The sequence below is a fragment of the Podarcis filfolensis genome (assembly GCF_964270895.1).
Source record: "Podarcis filfolensis genome assembly, chromosome: 17".
Taxonomy (NCBI): domain Eukaryota; kingdom Metazoa; phylum Chordata; class Lepidosauria; order Squamata; family Lacertidae; genus Podarcis; species Podarcis filfolensis.
The window spans coordinates 21,424,614-21,441,503 of record NC_139621.1 but is presented as its reverse complement, the minus strand read 5'-3'; the positions used below and the strand labels follow the sequence as shown (position 1 = coordinate 21,441,503).

General features: G+C 42.4%; 1 protein-coding gene across 31 annotated transcripts in view; it reads left to right on the top strand.

The window, feature by feature from the left end:
• PTPRD (protein tyrosine phosphatase receptor type D) overlaps positions 1 to 16,890 on the top strand; it is a 1,143,290-nt gene that overhangs the window by 433,462 nt on the left and 692,938 nt on the right. For all 31 annotated transcript variants that reach the window (XM_083592691.1, XM_083592680.1, XM_083592685.1 and 28 more), the window contains one exon: positions 13,237 to 13,284. The gene's annotated coding sequence lies outside the window, so the exon portion shown is untranslated. The remainder of the gene's footprint in view (positions 1 to 13,236; positions 13,285 to 16,890) is intronic.

The window sequence follows — 16,890 nt, the reverse complement described above, 5'->3', positions numbered from 1 at the left end:
GTAAAAGCAGGGGTCAGCAAATGTTTCCAGCGGGGGCCGGTCCACTGTCCCTCAGACCTTGTGGGGGGCCGGACTATATTTTGGAAAAAAACGATTCAAGAGCACCACGAGCCCCAGTTGCTGTTTACCTGTATCTTGCGAGCGGCAGGGGCTGGCAGCAGCGGCAGAGGGACGATGAGCGGTGTGCAAAAGGGCTCCGGAGAGGGGCTGCTTAAAATGGCGGTTGCTCAAGTGCTGCTGCTGCTGCTGGCAACAACAAAGCCCAGCCCCCTTCCTCCTCTAGGCAGGGCGGGGAGAAGCCAAGAGGGAGGGAGGATGCGCCGCCACAGTGTGAGGGAGAGGGAAAGAACACGCTTGCGTTGGCGATCCACACAGCGATTCCTGGACTGTCTGCGGGCTGGATCCAGAAGGCCATGGGGCTCTTAGTTTGCCTACCCATGGGTAAAAGGATCTGAGATAAGCATGTATGTGTATTGCTTTGTATAGAATTTCATTAGAGGTTTTTAACATATTGAGCAATAAAATCCAAACTCTTTTATAGAAAGATTATGAAATGCAATACATAAAAAGAAAATAATATAAAGAAAAGTATTCCAACGAGGCCCCTTTCATGTAAATTATTTTTATTTTGGTGGTGGTGATAGTGAGATGCCCTTGTTCTTAAACAGCAGAGATGTCGTCTTGTACATAAACAATACTGAAAATGAGATCAAACACTTTGAAAGAATGGCTTTATAATATTCTTGTATATATTCATCTACACCAAAAGCTACCTTTCAGAGGCTAATCTAAGCATTCACCATAGTGTTCTTGTTTACACAATGATAATATCACACAATTAATCAGTACTCTATTTGGAGTTTTGTTTGTTTATAATGCTATTAGCATTGCATTGGATAGTTTGCAGAAAGCAGATTGACTCCTTAATGCATTAAATCCTTTGAAAAGGATATTTCAGACTAAATTGCTCTGGCTTCTTATTTGTCATTGTATCATCTGTGAGAACTAAAAATCAATCATCCATTGTGCTTTTTTCCTATTCAGGAGGGGGTGGGGAGCTCATAGTCACAGTGCAAGGGAATTTCATGATGCTACAGAGAAAGCAACAATTATAAGCAGCTTCTAGTACATTACTGAATAAAATATGGATAATATTTTTCACGTGTTTTCATATAAACTCTTAAGCCTGTAAAGAACACTTACGACAGGAGTGCCAGCTTGACCCTGCAACCGTGGGTGCCTGGGGCCTTGAGTGCCATGCAGTGTGCATGGCCTTGGCATCAAAATTTTTGGGTGCCTGGCCCCTTCATGGATAATTTTGTGAGTGCTCAGGCACCCAGGGCCTCAGGGAGTTGGCACCTATGACTTAGGATGATATTGCAGCCAATTGCAGGAGGAGACTTACACAACAGCCATTCTAGGACTTTCTGAGCCCTTACATTCTAGCCTGATCACTAAGCTTATCCAGTGGAGTACTGTTAGTTGCCCCATGTATTACAAAGACAAGACTGGCCTCAACCAGAAAGCAAGCATTTAGTGTTGCTGGTCCCATTCTGTGGAACTTTTTTCAGCAGAGATTCAGAGCATCTCGTGAAGACTTCTTTATGCCTATACAACTATGGTTGGTGATCATTAAGCTTGGGTGCAATCTTGTTGCACATCCACTTGCTTAAACACAAGTGATTTCTAGGAAACTTATCTCCAGGAAGTATGTTTAGGGTTTTGTAGCTTTAATAAAGTTCATCTGCAATGAGCTATGGAGGAACTATTGCCACAAGATGCGAGGAAACTCCTCTTTGCTACCACTGTTTTGTTGAAAATAATCCCACACTTTAGTGTTTGTTTTCTTTGCTTAAGATACAACCTTTTACTTGGCTCTCGCTCGTTTACTGCTGCCACTATACATTTAAATACTACGTCAATTATGTGCCTCTGTTTACCCAACAGTAACTGTGGGTAACTGTGGGACAAAACAGCACAGTTTCTACTTTAAATGGTAAAACAAAGTAAATCATATTTTATTTCAAAATAATTCTTATAAACATGGATACTATGAACTTAGTAACAGTTTCTTTCACTCAGAATAGTTTCAAAATAAGGTTTCTCTTTAACAATTTTGCTCTTGAGTGATTCAGTACCTCCCCCTTTTCTCCCCCTTTCCTTCCCCCTTTTTAGAGAGGCCAGTGTGGCGTAGTGGTTAAGAGCGGTAGTCTCGTAATCTGGGGAACCGGGTTCGCGTCTCCGCTCCTCCACCTGCAGCTGCTGGGTGACCTTGGGCTAGTCACACTTCTTTGAAGTCTCTCAGCCCCACTCACCTCACAGAGTGTTTGTTGTGGGGGAGGAAGGGAAAGGAGAATGTTAGCCGCTTTGAGACTCCTTAGGGTAGTGATAAAGCGGGATATCAAATCCAAACTCCTCTTCTTTCAAACCTACAGCAATTTCCCCTAAGCAACCTCTACCCAGTTAACATTAATCAGCTAGGCACTGAGGTCTCCCTCTGGAGTCTCTCCAGGTTCTTTCAGGAGTTCTGAAGTATTTACCAGGATCCAACAACCTCAGATGCTCAGCAATCTCATGGACCCTTGGCTTCAGAGCTGTCTTGAAGGTTGCCTCTTGGGACACATGTTCTTCCCTGCAGAAACCCTTAGCTCCAGCCAGTGATTTCAGCTCTTGGCTTCTCTCAGGAGTCCTTAGCCTCATGGTCCCCTGCCTGACTTCAGCTTCTTCCTTCAGCTAAATCTTCTGTCCTCTTCTGTGCACACAGGCTGATTATCCACTGTGCTGTGAGAACTGCTCTTTATGCTATATGATAACTATAGCAAAGCTGTCCATGACATGTAGTGATGATGACTCTCCTGGGTCCAAGAAACAAGTTTGCTGGCAGGGCCAGCTCCAGGTTTGTGAGAGAAAGACTGCTACAGTGCCCTGCGGTGGGTCCTCAACTTGCTGTACAATCAGTTCAATAGTACTGCATATCTTCATGCAGAGTGTGAGATTGTAAACTGGCTATTATTCCTGAAAATCCCATCATATTTTGTTCCATTCTAGCTGTTATAGCAAAGGAAGCATTAATACTTAATCAGATTTTATAAGCGGCAGAAAGGCTTGATAATTTTGCTTCCAACTATTCTAAATGGTAATCAGGTGTTAGATTTCTTGTCTCTGACCAGGAGGGACTAGCCATTGAGGCATAATTCCTCTCCCCTCCAAGCTTGTATAGGGCATGATTTTGTTCAGGTTGCACCTATAAATTATCATTTATATGGCAAAATTGCTACATAAGGAGCTTTACAACGTGTTTCCGAGCAATCCTCAAAATGATCATTTTATAGATGCAAAGAAAAAGACAGTCTTTTTGACAAGACCACCCAATTTCTTTCATCAAACTGCAATTAGAACTCATCATAATTGTAGTAAGTGTACAGCATTTGATAGAACTTAGGGGTTTGTTTGTTTGTTTGTTTTTTAAAGTAGACCTCATAACTCCGTTTTTTAGGCACCATTACCTAGAGGCGGTTCCAGAATGCAGTCTAATCGAACTAATGTCCTTCCTATACCCTGTGGACTAATTGAATCAATGCAGTAAGGAATCAAGTATGCTTAAATAAAATGCCCAGTGAAGGATGCTGAGCAAGGAGAATGATGACCACTATTAACTTTTTGGTGAAGACTAAGAAAAGTAGTGACTAGGATAAATAACATGGGTAGTAAGGACAGAAAGTATTCAAAATATAATGGCTGTTAGCTTTTAATGGACAGAAGTAATTAGTTCAGGAAATGGTATATTATTCCTTTTTTATTTTGTGTCACCCAGTTCCTGTTCTTTCTGTGTATTTATTGCATTAGCTATTAGCCTTAGCAATACTAGATATAAATATAAATACAATAAATTAATCCAATTCCTCCTTCCCCATGGAGCACCCTGTCCCACTTTCCATGTTATTTTGGAATGTCCTTGACCTTGAGCAGATTTGGAGGGGCACAGGGAGCTGAAGCAGAAAGGAGGAATCAGCAAAAATTGCCTCTTTCCTCTTAACCTTACTGGAAGTCTCGGCTGGATCAAAGCTATTACATGAGTGGAGTGGCAGCACTGGATTTCAGCCCATTTTTTAAGTCTAGTAGACTTTTTGCATAACTTATCTGCTACATACAATATCACATACAACCGTGGTAGAATCATACAATTGGAAAGGACCCCAAGGGTCATCAAGTCAACGTCCTGCCATGCAGGAATCTCAACTAAAGCATCATGAACATAAAATTTATTACGGTCAGAGACCAGCTTGAGAAACACAAATGGAACTACAGTCCCAATAGCAAAACAAACATTTAAAACAATATACAACAATGGATTTTAAGTTTAAAAGTGTGATAGGCATATAAACACATAAAAACTTTAAAATACACTACCTTAGAGAAATGACCCAAAGTCGCCCGTGGATCCAGGTTTGGGAATTATCTTAACAAACTAGATTGAATCGGGGGGTGGTCTGCGCCTACAGATCTGTGCGCAGAATCTGGCGACAGTTCAGGTCATCTTGGGGTCTTTGCCTAACGGGAGAAGATCGAATTTTTGCTTTGCTGGGAGGTCAGCAAGCCTCACCAGCAGGGGGTCAATGGTTTCTCTGCGTGCCTCATCATAAAAGGGACATCTAAAAAATATGTGTTCAGGGCTTCCTATATCCCCCAAAGGACAGGCGCAAATTCTCTGGTCGTATGGGACTTTTTTAAAGGATCCTTCCAAAACCAAGCTTCTGGCAAGTGTAAAAGCCCTTCTTGCATTTTTGGATACAAGAAAAAAGAGAGATGCTGCAGGTACAGCTATATATGTCTCGATTTCAAAAATTTTGTAGTCGGGGCACCTTGTCTCTCAGTGTCTATAATTCTTTGCCCTAGCCATTGCTAACTAAAGCATCAATGTGTCATTCAGCCAGATAAAAATCTATGTAACAGTTACCTTGTTCAACCCATGTTTTACCAGCTCACACAAATATCATGGGGGACTTTGTCAAAAGCCTTACTGAAATCAAGATACACTATGTCGACAACATTCCCCCTGATCCACCAAGCTTGTAACTCCATAAAAATGGGGGGGGGGGGGGTTAAATTCATCTGCCATGTCTTGTTTTTGAGAAACTCATGCTGGGTCTTAGAAGTTCCCGTTGAGTCTACAAGAGAGAATGCTAATTTGAGGAAGAACAGCCGTATATTGTACCATTTCCAATGTACTTCTATTTTTTTCAAGTAAATCTAACCACAGGGTAAAAATAAGTGAAATGAAATATAGTGGAATAAGTCCTTTATGAAATTCACCCTGCAGACACACAAATGAAGTTCAAAGGGAGTGGCCCATTGGGCATATTCACAGCCAGCTTTTAGCTGGGTGGGTTTTTTCTTTTTAACATATAAAGTTTTGTGGTTAATGTGAGTGTGCTACCACCAGGCTTATTTTGCTGCTGACTCCGTATTTTACTGTAGACTGTTGTCTGAGTTTACTGAATTTTAAAACAGTTTTAATTATTGACTGTGGTCAGTTGGAAACAGCAAGCTTCACAGCTAAGGGGGACTTCAGCTAATTTCATCCCCATTTCTCTCTCCATTCCCTACACATTCCTTGACCAATCCAGAAGGGTCCTCCAACCACCAGAATTTTAAAGGTTGACCGCACTGGTCACAGGAATAGGGCTTCTAACCAAGCTTATTACACATACATTTGTCTAGTTCCAACACATTGTATATAAAGGTGATCACCTATAGGAACCGTATTTTTGAGCAGGACTCCTTTGCCATTAGCAGCTGTAAGACTGAATATATATATATATATATATATATATATATATATTGCTAGTAAAAACATAGTAGAAAAAGCTGCACTTGGTGATCTTCAGCTAGTAATACAGCTTTTAATGGTACTGAGCTTTTACCAGAGAACAAGGCAGTGATTTTGTTAAATCATGGTTCTCATAAACCGTTCTTTACCATTATAGCAGAACTGGGACACACACACTTTTCCTCCTGGGCACGTGATTGAACTTTTCTGTGCATAGAAATTCACTTGAGCAAGATCTCTTTGAAAAACAAGAGCATATATTTTCCTTTATCAAAACATGGTTTACATGAATAAACATCATACTGTTTCAAGGATTATTGGTTGTGCATGAAGTCACCCATATCTTAGTCATTTATTTATTTTAAAACTGATGTGATGTATTTATTTTTGTCCTGACAAATTAAAAAAAGGGGGCTTAAAAAGTTGTTCCTTTGTTTTTGCTATTGTTTTTAGTTTAAGATGAAAAGGCTTTTTATATTTCTAGAGAACATAGCAAAACTGTAACATAACTTTTAACATGTGGACTGTATAAAGTAATATACTTCAGAATACAGATGGTTAACCTTACTACACTGGGAACACATTATTGCTCAGTGCTGAAATTCTTTAGGCTCTGGTACCGGTGGGAGCTGTTAGAAACCTGCAGCTGAGAATACTGAACAGCAGTGATGCAGATGAGCTCTACGAGTTCTTCCCTTTTTACCAAATGTTTTGCCAGCCAATCAAGTAGTTTTTGTTTTTGTTTAATTAAGTATTCTGACAATATGAATGGATAATATATCATGTCTTATTTGCACATATGTCTGGAAGTCAAAGGGATGCTGAAAATACCTAGAAGGGGCTTCAGCATTTTGCTGCCTATCAAAATAGTAGAATTGCTACCTAAATATTGTCAGGAGCAAGCTTAGGGGTTCCACTGCAGGTGAGCTATCTGTGGAGTAGCGTGGGGATAGTCTCCTTGGCCCTCCCCAACATCACTTTTGCTGTTCCCATAGTTCTCTATGCATTGGGGGGCTATATTTCTGCAGCAGAAAGGCCACTCTACTCATGGGATATCAAGTTTCTAAATTGCAAGCGGAGTCAACATGATTAGGAGGCTTCCTACTGCAGACATACAGAGAGGCCTGGGGGAGCAATGATGCTGACACAGCGCAGGGAACAAGACCAGGGAGCACATCTACCCTTCCCCTCTTCTCATGTAAGGAGGTATGCCTGAAGAGAATTTAAGACTACAGTGGTAACTCCGGTTATGGATGGGATCAATTCCAGAGGCCTGGCCGCATCCCAAAAACTTCGTAACTGGAGGCGCCCTTCTGCTCACACACGCAGTGCAATTGAGCATTTCTGCGCATGCGATTGAGCACTTCTGCGCATGCATGTGCGGGTATACTTCCGGGTTTGCCGCATTCGCAACCCGAAGTTTACGTATCCCTCTGGATACGTAAGCAGAGGTACGACTGTACCAAAATTCCTCAGGTCAGGTGGGTAAGATGAGGGCATGTTCCTAGTTGCCCAGTGTTGCTGTTTTCTGAAGGATAACAGCACAGTATTGATGGTAATATAGTTTTCTGCTGCTTTAATCCTTGTTTCAAAGTTCATGGCAAATTGATTTTCATAAGACAAGTGTTCTACACCCACCCCTTACTCGAGATACCTCTAGAAACAAAATTGACAGAATAAATGTTTCCTCTTATAACCAAACAAACAGCAAGAACTCAGGAGGGATACATCAGGTTGTGTCATAAAGTTGACATATCTTGTCACTTCTCCAGTGCTCCCGAGAAATGATTGCTCTCTCACTTTGCACCTGTGGTTTGAGTTTTTGGCTTTTGATAGTCACTGTATAGATCATTTATCTACTTGCCTGGTGTTTTCTTGAAGGCTTCCAAGAAACATACATTTTATTCCTGTGCCCCAGGAAGCAATAGTACTTTATGCAATTATATTATTTCACTTGTCTTGCTTTGATTGCATATGTGTATGTTGTTGTTGTTTTATCTGAGTGGCATGATGGTTTGAGCCATCTGGATTGTTTTACTACAATATTCCTTGAATAGTTCACTGCTGCTTATTTAGCTTTCACTGTAATTTTGAGTTAATAGCTAGGGGTTCAAGGTTTTGTATGGAAGTGCTACTATTAATAATACTTTGTGTGCACCCTTGAGATTCCATATCTCATCCTCTCTTTATGGGTAGTAACAGAGCCAGTGTGGTGTAGTAGTTAAGAGCAGTAGACTCGTAATCTGGTGAACCGGGTTCGCGTCTCCGCTCCTCCACATGCAGCTGCTGGGTGACCTTGGGCCAGTCACACTTCTTTGAAGTCTCTCAGCCCCACTCACCTCACAGAGTGTTTTTTGTGGGGGAGGAAGGGAAAGGAGATTATTAGCCGCTTTGAGACTCTTCCTCCTCCTCTTCTTCTTCTTCTTCTTCTTCTTCTTCTTCTTCTTCTTCTTCAAGACAATAGATATGAGCTTGAGATCTAATGTATGTCCCCAGAAACAAGGCCCCATAATCAACACATTTACCATTTCAGTATATGTTGAGAACCTTTCTATTCACCTTGGTGTTTTCTGACATGTGAGGCCAGACACTATGGCTTTAAGAATTTTTTGGTTGTTCATTATTTTTAAACATTTTTTTGGTTTTTAGTTATGCTGTATATTTGCATATTTTATTGTTTTACATTTTATCATTGTACACCATCTGGAAATGTGAGCATGGTGAGCAGCATATAAATATTTTAAAATATTATACAAATGGGAGAGTGAGGTAAAAGAACGAGATGGTAGTGTTTTGGTGTGTACTACTTGCAGATGCACTTGCAGTGACACACCCCACACACACCTCCAGGGAGCAAGGCCTGAGTAAAGAAGGTGAACAGACTGGACAGGACAACATTCTTTGATTTTAAAAATTGGTCATAACTTCATTGATTTCAGATGTAGGTTGGATTTGGCTTAGGCATTGGGTGTATATCAGGGGTCAGCAACCTGCAGCCCATGGGCCACAAGCGGCCCATGGGGGTTGTTTAAATGGCCCATGAGCCACCCTCAAACTGAGCTGCCCGGTCGGTGAGTCCCCGAGCACTGCCCTAAACCGGTGCAGCACAGAGCGAGGACTCACTTCTGTGGCACCAAAAATCACATCTGTGCATGTGCAGACACCAGAAATTGTGTCTGTACAGACGCAATCCAGCCCACAGAGCGTTCTCCGCTTGAGTGAACCGGCCCAGGTGAGGTAAACCCCTGGTGAATATCCTTCAAAGTCTCCCCCCCTCCGGTGGAGGGCTGTTGCATGACAGGGTCAAGCCCAGGATTAACAAGTCCTTTGCAAACCACAAGTCTACATGGATAACCCTCCCAACCACTGAACGAAGCTCTATATGGCCCATCTGTCACACAGCTTTTGGACGGAGACTTCCTACTAGACCCCTGTAATGGGGTAACCTGTTATCACACATTTCTGCACCATGAACCCCGAGATCAGACACAGACAGCTTTTATCAGTCCCAAGCCCCACCCACTTGATCCTGCTGGATTGGCCAAGATTCAAATAAACAGATGGGGGGAGTCTGGCACTCCCCAGTGGGCAGCTGAAGAGTTCCCCAACAGCCAACTGCCTAACCCAGGTGTTACTCCCAATGGGTAGGTGTTTAGAGCGATGGGCTGCAACAGCTGCCCACCCCGTGACCATTCTCACTGTAGGTAGCAGATACATTAAGCCCCCCTTGAGGACAGTGTTGGACACGGTACCAGGGCTGCAGGGGATAAGGGGATTGGCAAAAGTTGCATCTCTCCCCTCCCCCACCAGCCAGCTTCTCCACCCATGTGCATTCACCTTCCTAGTGCTTCATTCCTGCCCCTCTCTGTCCCTGGTAGGCAACAGGTATGTTGGCAAGCAAAGGCCAAGTGACTGCTGCTGCCCCACGCTGTCATTTGCAGGGGTCCTCCACTGGATCAAATGCTTTCCATGGATGGAAGGATACAGGAACCCAACAGAGATAGTGAACAAGAAAGAGAAAAGATCAGGGGGTATTTTCCTATTTGCCAACACCGAGAAGCACCCACTGATGTAGTTTTATTCAGTGAGCCATAATTGTAACCTCTTTTTAGCTACTGTGTTATTTAAATTTTTTGTAGAAAGTCTACTTGAAAATTAGCTGGGAAATGCAATGATCTGGTTAGTAAACAATCATCCTTATCAGTTACTTTTTTTTTTTAATTAAGAAGCAATGTCAGTTGAAGATAGCATCACAAAAGTATCAGCTCTCCCTTGTTTCAGAAATTCTAATGTTTGAGGCTGCTGGAGGCTTGTCGCTTAAGTAATTTGCATTAACCATGTCTAGGAATGAGGGCATTCTGCCCAGCAGCATCTGCTGCCCCTACAAGAATTAAGGTGATAAAGAAAAAACTAGGAAATTACCATTACCTTCAGAGGAACCCTGACTCATTCAGCAGACAGCACACAAAACCTGAGACATAGACATGCATCAAAAGGAAGCCCCTAACAAGGGTGTGGTGGGGAACCTAAGTAATACCATAGATCCAAAAAGGCTTAGTACCGTATTTTTCGCTCGATAACACGCACCTGACCATAACACGCACATCGTTTTTAGAGGAGGAAAACAAGGGAAAAAACATTCTGAATGAAACAGTGGATGTATCATTTTTGTGCTTCATGCTGTGGCCACAGACATGTGATCTGATGGTGAATTTGGGGTGACCCAATGCAAAAATCCTGAGAATCCCTGTGGATCCATGCTTTGTAACCACGTTTTTGCACCATTGCAGCCCCAGGCAACAGTGGGTGTGTGATTTGGGGGGGGGGGCAGGCTGTAGCCATGGACATGCTATGTGCTCTGATGGTGAATTTGGGGTGACCCAATGCAAAGATCCTGAGGATCCATGTTTTGTAACCACGTTTTTGCACCATTGCAGCCCCAGGCAACAGTGGGTGTGTGATTTTGGGGGGGGGGGCAGGCTGTAGCCATGGACATGCTATGTGCTCTGATGGTGAATTTGGGGTGACCCAATGCAAAGATCCTGAGGATCCATGTTTTGTAACCACGTTTTTGCACCATTCCAGCCCCAGGCAACAGTGGGTGCGTGATTTGGGGGGGGGCAGGCTGTAGCCATGGACATGCTATGTGATCTGATGGTGAATTTGGGGTGACCCAATGCAAAGATCCTGAGGATCCATGTGGATCCATGCTTTTTAACCACATTTTTGCACCATTGCAGCCCCAGGCAACAGTGCGTGTGTGATTTTTGGGGGGCAGGCTGTAGCCATGGACATGCTATGTGATCTGATGGTGAATTTGGGGTGACCCAATGCAAAGATCCTGAGGATCCATGTGGATCCATGCTTTTTAACCACATTTTAAGTGGGGAAGGAAGGAAAAATACAGAATGGACAAGGAGCACGAGAGGGGTGTGCAGAGAAGCAGCTGGCTAAGAATGCAGGAGAGGGGTATAACGGGAGGGAGGAAAGGAAGGCAAAAGTTCTCCCTCACCTACCCACCCAAGCCAGCCAGCTCGCTCGCGCTCTCTCTCTCTCTCTCTCTCTCTCTCTCCCTCCTGCATGTTTTCAGCAGCACCGGAGCACAGAGACGACACTCTGCTTGCCTGGAGGGGAGGGGCTTTCCCTGCTCTTTGTTCCGTTTGAGCAAACACAGCAAGGAAACAGAGGTGGGTGGGCAGTAAGACCCTGAGGCAGAATGCAGGAAAGCAGCCACTTCCTCTTTTCAGATTTCCCTTCTCCGAGACGCGCGATTTGATTTTTGCCTGATTTTTTTTGCCATTTGGCTCCAGGGACCACACATTCGCTCAATAACACGCACAGACATTTCCCCTTCCTTTTTAGGAGAAAAAATCTGCGTGTTATAGAGGGAAAAATACGGTAATTTACAGAAAGGGGGGGGGGAGTTTAGAGAGCTGATTATATATTATAAAGGGGAAAGGCCTTTCACTTCCCCTGTCCCTGGCCCTCACAATATGGCAATATGTACCTCACTCTTCTACAAAAAATATCCCACCAAGAAATGTGACTGCTTCACCTAACAGAGAAGGCTGGCTACAGGGCTGATCAGATACTTGAATTCTCCTGGAAACAAGTCATGGGACTCATTCAGAAAAGTAGTAGTACCCATTTATCAAAAATTGCATTGTTAAAATAAAAGGGTTGTGTGCCACCCCAAATCTCCATAGGGTTCCAAGCACTCACCCAGGGTTGTATTTCTGTTGGGAAATCAAGACACAACAGAGACCAGTGTCTTTAAGAAATATGGTTTATTGTACACATGTTTTACACCTGGCTCTACTTTGAAGAGAGTTCAGAGCAGTACATCTCTAGAGGGGCTTGTTCCTCCCAGCAGTACAGCACTGTAGTCCAGGCATCATTTCTGTGCTGCTATCCCAGTCTGCCAAGATGGCCTCTAAATTTCAAAAGGACACATTATTTACTGTGTGAAATCGCACTTCCTGTAATCTCCCCCTCCTGGCTCTATTTGCCCAGAGCTCTGGCAGAGGGTCAATGACTGGCCATTGTCCAGCTATTACTCCCTGATGGACCTTCTCCCCAGGCAATTTTCTGGTTTAGCCTGCCTTTTCAATCTAACATCTCACATCTTCCCTTCAATATTGTAAATATTATCTAAATTCTATCATTTTTTTGATTTCTAACATTCCCCAATTCTAGCAGTTATGGGTGTCCTTACACCTCCAAACTCTGTTACCCCAGATCTGTAAAAAAGATATGTTCATGTTAGACAGTGCCAGAAAAAAGAGGTGCCAGAACTTGCCATGAACACCTCCCTTCTTCTCTTAAAATGGCAATGGTGCCCATCTGAAAGGTGCCGGAACTGAGTCCTGGTGAGTTCCTCCCGTCTCTTCATTCTCATTAGCACTTGTATGCTGGAAGAAGGCAGTCGAACAGGGAACACTAGCAAGGAGGAAGAGTGAGACCAGGAGTCTCCGGGTTGGTAGTGAGGCACCAGCAGGACTGTGGCTTGGAACATTACTGCCAATTCTGGCAGGAGTCCATTCTCTCTTCACAGTTCAGTCTGGAATCTGCAGCTTGGTGTCATTGGTCCGTTCTAACAGCATGTCATGCTCCCACCACATTTTTGCTGCATATTTCGACTGTGATTAGAGGTGGTGAATACATGTTTTAAATAAAGGAATAGTGTAAATTTCTATTTATTAATTTCTGGTGATAACATTCTGATGTTTTATTGTGCTTAATCGCTTTTAGGTATTTTTAAATGGTTTGGAAATGTTTTAAATAAGCTTTTATTTTTAATTGTATTGCTATTGCTGAAGTTTTGTGACTAGCATTATTTCAACATTTTCTTTGAACCTCAATATGAGATGACATTTTCTCTGTGTTTCTTTTTTTACCTGTTTCAGGTCTCAGGGTGGAGAATTTGGAACTGAATCAAAATCTACACACTCAGGGTAAGACTGATAATTTCTGTTACCTTTTTTTGCTGCAAAGTGCTTAATAATCTAAGAAATTAAATTCTAGTGAGAAGGTGCTCTACTCAGAGATGGATAACAGGCATGTTTTTGCTATTTGAAGTTATTTTGAGACAGCAGGAATCGACGTGGCATATATGTGGGCAGATGTTTCTGCAGTTTCAGTTTTAAGAAGCCAATAAGATGGTCCTTGTTTCTATCTAGAATTGGTTGAACAAATCAGTGCTTTTTGACAGACATCTGTTACCATTTTTGAGCTTCAGGTAGGTAGCCGTGTTGGTCTGACGCAGTCGAAATAAATAAATAAAAGTTGTCCAGTAGCACCTTAGAGACCAACTAAGTTTGTTATTGGTATAAGCTTTTGTGTGCATGCACACTTCTTCATGTTTGAGCTGTTATTGTAGATCCTGTATTTTTGCACTGGCCATGATCCAGAGAAACATAGGACAAACTTTTTATAGTGAGCCAAAATTTAATGTCCATGGTGAAGTCTCTCTTTGAAGTTTAGGTTAAACTCTTGTTTGTAGTCCTATGGTTTGGGGAAAGGTGTGATTTCAAAGTAGATTTTGAAACATGCCTGAGATATAGTTGCTTTTTAAAATGGGAGATGTTCTGCTGAAATAAATTCCAGTTATAAACAGAAAAAAGATTCATGGTAAGAGATTCCATGATGGAAAGGAATAAAGCCTACCAGAAGTAGAAAGTAAAATGTGCTTTATCACCTGTCAAGCATTATCAAAATGGGTTTCAGCAACCAAACCTTAATACCATAGCTCCAGGAAGTAAAAATGGATGCTTTTTTCACTGAAAATAAAAATTAGGGGTATGTTGTTGGGGCTTGGAACAGTTTTATATCCTATGCATTCCAATAAACAGAGGGGGGAACCTCTCAAAAAAACCCCACAGCTCTAAACCTATTGAGAATAGGGATTTTCAGATGATCCTGTACTGCATTTTCACATGGAAATAAGTTTGTTTAACAGAATTTACTCACAATAAGTAGCAGTCTGCTGTGATTTAACAGCCAACAAAGTAACTGTGAAAGTTGAACTGATAACCTTAACACTGTTTCCAGAATGCTCTGCGATGTTTAAGACTGTTCTATAGGATTATGGATAATAAACTCAAGTGCTTGTTTACACAGAGATGCTCTAGTTAGCATTCCACTGAGATAAAGCTTATAAGGTAACATCATTTGTATTACACAAATTAGCTGTCATGCACAGAACATTTGGGCAGACAACAAAAGCCCCAAAGAGCAGAAAACCCAAGCCCAGGAGAACTAGCTTGTCAGCTTTGTTTTGTGGTTTTGTTGATTGTGTGAAAACAGCAGTATCAAATGTATTCCAGGAAAAGTGATATGCCTCACTACCCCCTTCCACTGTAAAAATACAACCTCAACTGTTTAAAGCCAAGTATATGGTTCCATTCACGAAATGCCTCTGAAGGGGGTTGCAAAAATGAAGGTTTTTCCTAAACAACATATGATTCATCTGGGGGGGGGGGGCGGGGAAGGTTTGCTGTACCCAGTTGTCCCTGAATGTACAAATCTTGCTTTCTTTTAAAATGTATTTTTACATATTATGATGGGGGATATTATTGGGTTATTCAAGAATCAGTAGCTTCCTCTGCGTTCCCATCATTCTTGGTCTACTCCTTGACCAGCAGCATTTGATTAACAACCTTGAGATGAAACCATATTTTTGTTAACCATTCTGATATTGTTGCATGCCACCCCAGTAGTGCAAGATTCCAGGCTTTCCAGGCCCTTACCCAGGGTTCATGTTTCCTTTTAGAATGAGGCATGGTGGAAACTGTGATTTATTTACGCATGCATACAACCTGAGCATACAATGAAGAGGTTCACAGCATTATCAACCCAAAAGGGTCTTGTTTCTCCCATAGCGGCAACCTTGATTCAAACAGAAATCAAACATTGCTCTACAGCATTGCTCTTCCCTCCCTCTCCAGCTTGCTGATTTCCTTCTAGATCACATCCCTGCCATATTCTCCAACTATTTTAATGGGACATTCCCAGAATAACAGAAGTCATCTCAGCTTCATCCCAGGATGTCCTGGGGTTGAGCTGGTGCTTGCAGCCAGCACTGATGCTTGCAGTGGTGTCATGCTCTCGCAAGGGCACAGCACCAAAAAACGCATTTGTTTTGGTATTGTGCTCCCATACAAGCCAACCGACTCACGCAGCAACAAAAGACACTCTTATGTCCCAATTTTCATCAGGGGAATGTTGGAGGATATCCCCTGCTACCTCTGCTCCAAACTCTGCCTTTTTCTGTTGAGGAAAGGGCCCCAACCATTTGCTGTCACACTCCGAGCCTCTTAATACCTTTTAATGACTCTAGTTACAGGTAGGTAGCAGTGTTGGTCTGTCGTAGTCGAAACAAAAATAAATAAATAAATAAATCCTTCCAGTAGCACCTTAGAGACCAACTAAGTTTGTTCTTGGTATGAGCTTTTGTGTCCATGCACACTTCTTGAGATACACTGAAACAGAAGTCACCAGACCCTTCTATATAGTGAGAGGGTGGGGAGGGGTATTACTCAGGAGGGTGGTGGGAATGGGTGATTGGCTGTTAGGTGTGGTAAACCTGCTGAATACTGTTAACGACTGGTCTTACAGGAAAAAGCAAGGGGTGAGATGGCTAAAAACAGCTTTATCATGTATAATGAGGTAAGAATCCAAAGTCTCTATTCAGACCAGGTCTCTCCATGGTTTTAAGTTTGGTAATAAGTTGCAATTCAGCAACTTCTCTTTCCAGTCTATTTCTGAAATTCTTTTGTAATAAGACAGCTACTTCAAGATCTTGTATAGACAGTCTTGGGAGATTGAAGTGTTCTCTGACTGGTTTCTCTGTCTTGTGATTCCTGATATCAGATTTATGTCCATTCATCATTTGGCTGTAACCTTGCCAGGAGGCTAGCATGGGTATTCCAAGAATTAAAACCCTTGATACATTTCATACTTCCTGGATCCAGGTATTAGACGGGTCTGGCATGCAGCATACTTCACCCTCCCCCCCCCCAAAAAAAAACACCCACCATATAACAGGGATAAGGAGCTATTTGGCTAGCTAGATGGTGCCATCATTCCTAACCGTTGGCCATACTGGCTGGCTAGCTTACTCAATTTACTAACTAGCTTACTCAATTTCAGATTGCTGGCTTATGGGAGCCCTTGAACATTTGCACTACTTTGGCAATGAAAGGAAACAAGCTGATGAACAAGCAAGTTGTTCCGTTTTGATTATGGAATAGTGAAATGTAAGGATACTTGGAAACGAAACGGAAATGAGAATGTTTCCTATGAAAGCTAGCCATGTGATGCTGTGCAGTTTTGAGTGAAAATCACCTGTGTGTATATCTCCTAGGAAATCCCACAGAAACTTTAGAAGGTGCACTTGTTTTCTGTAGTTACTAATGACTCAAAACTGATTTAGTGTCATAGGGTTCCTCATCCCAGTCATGAAGATCTGCTTTCAGATGTAGGTGATGAAAAGGAAATCCTGCTTTTTTAAAACCAGAAGTACATGGCCTTCTGCAGTTTCATTATTTCAGTGCTCAGAG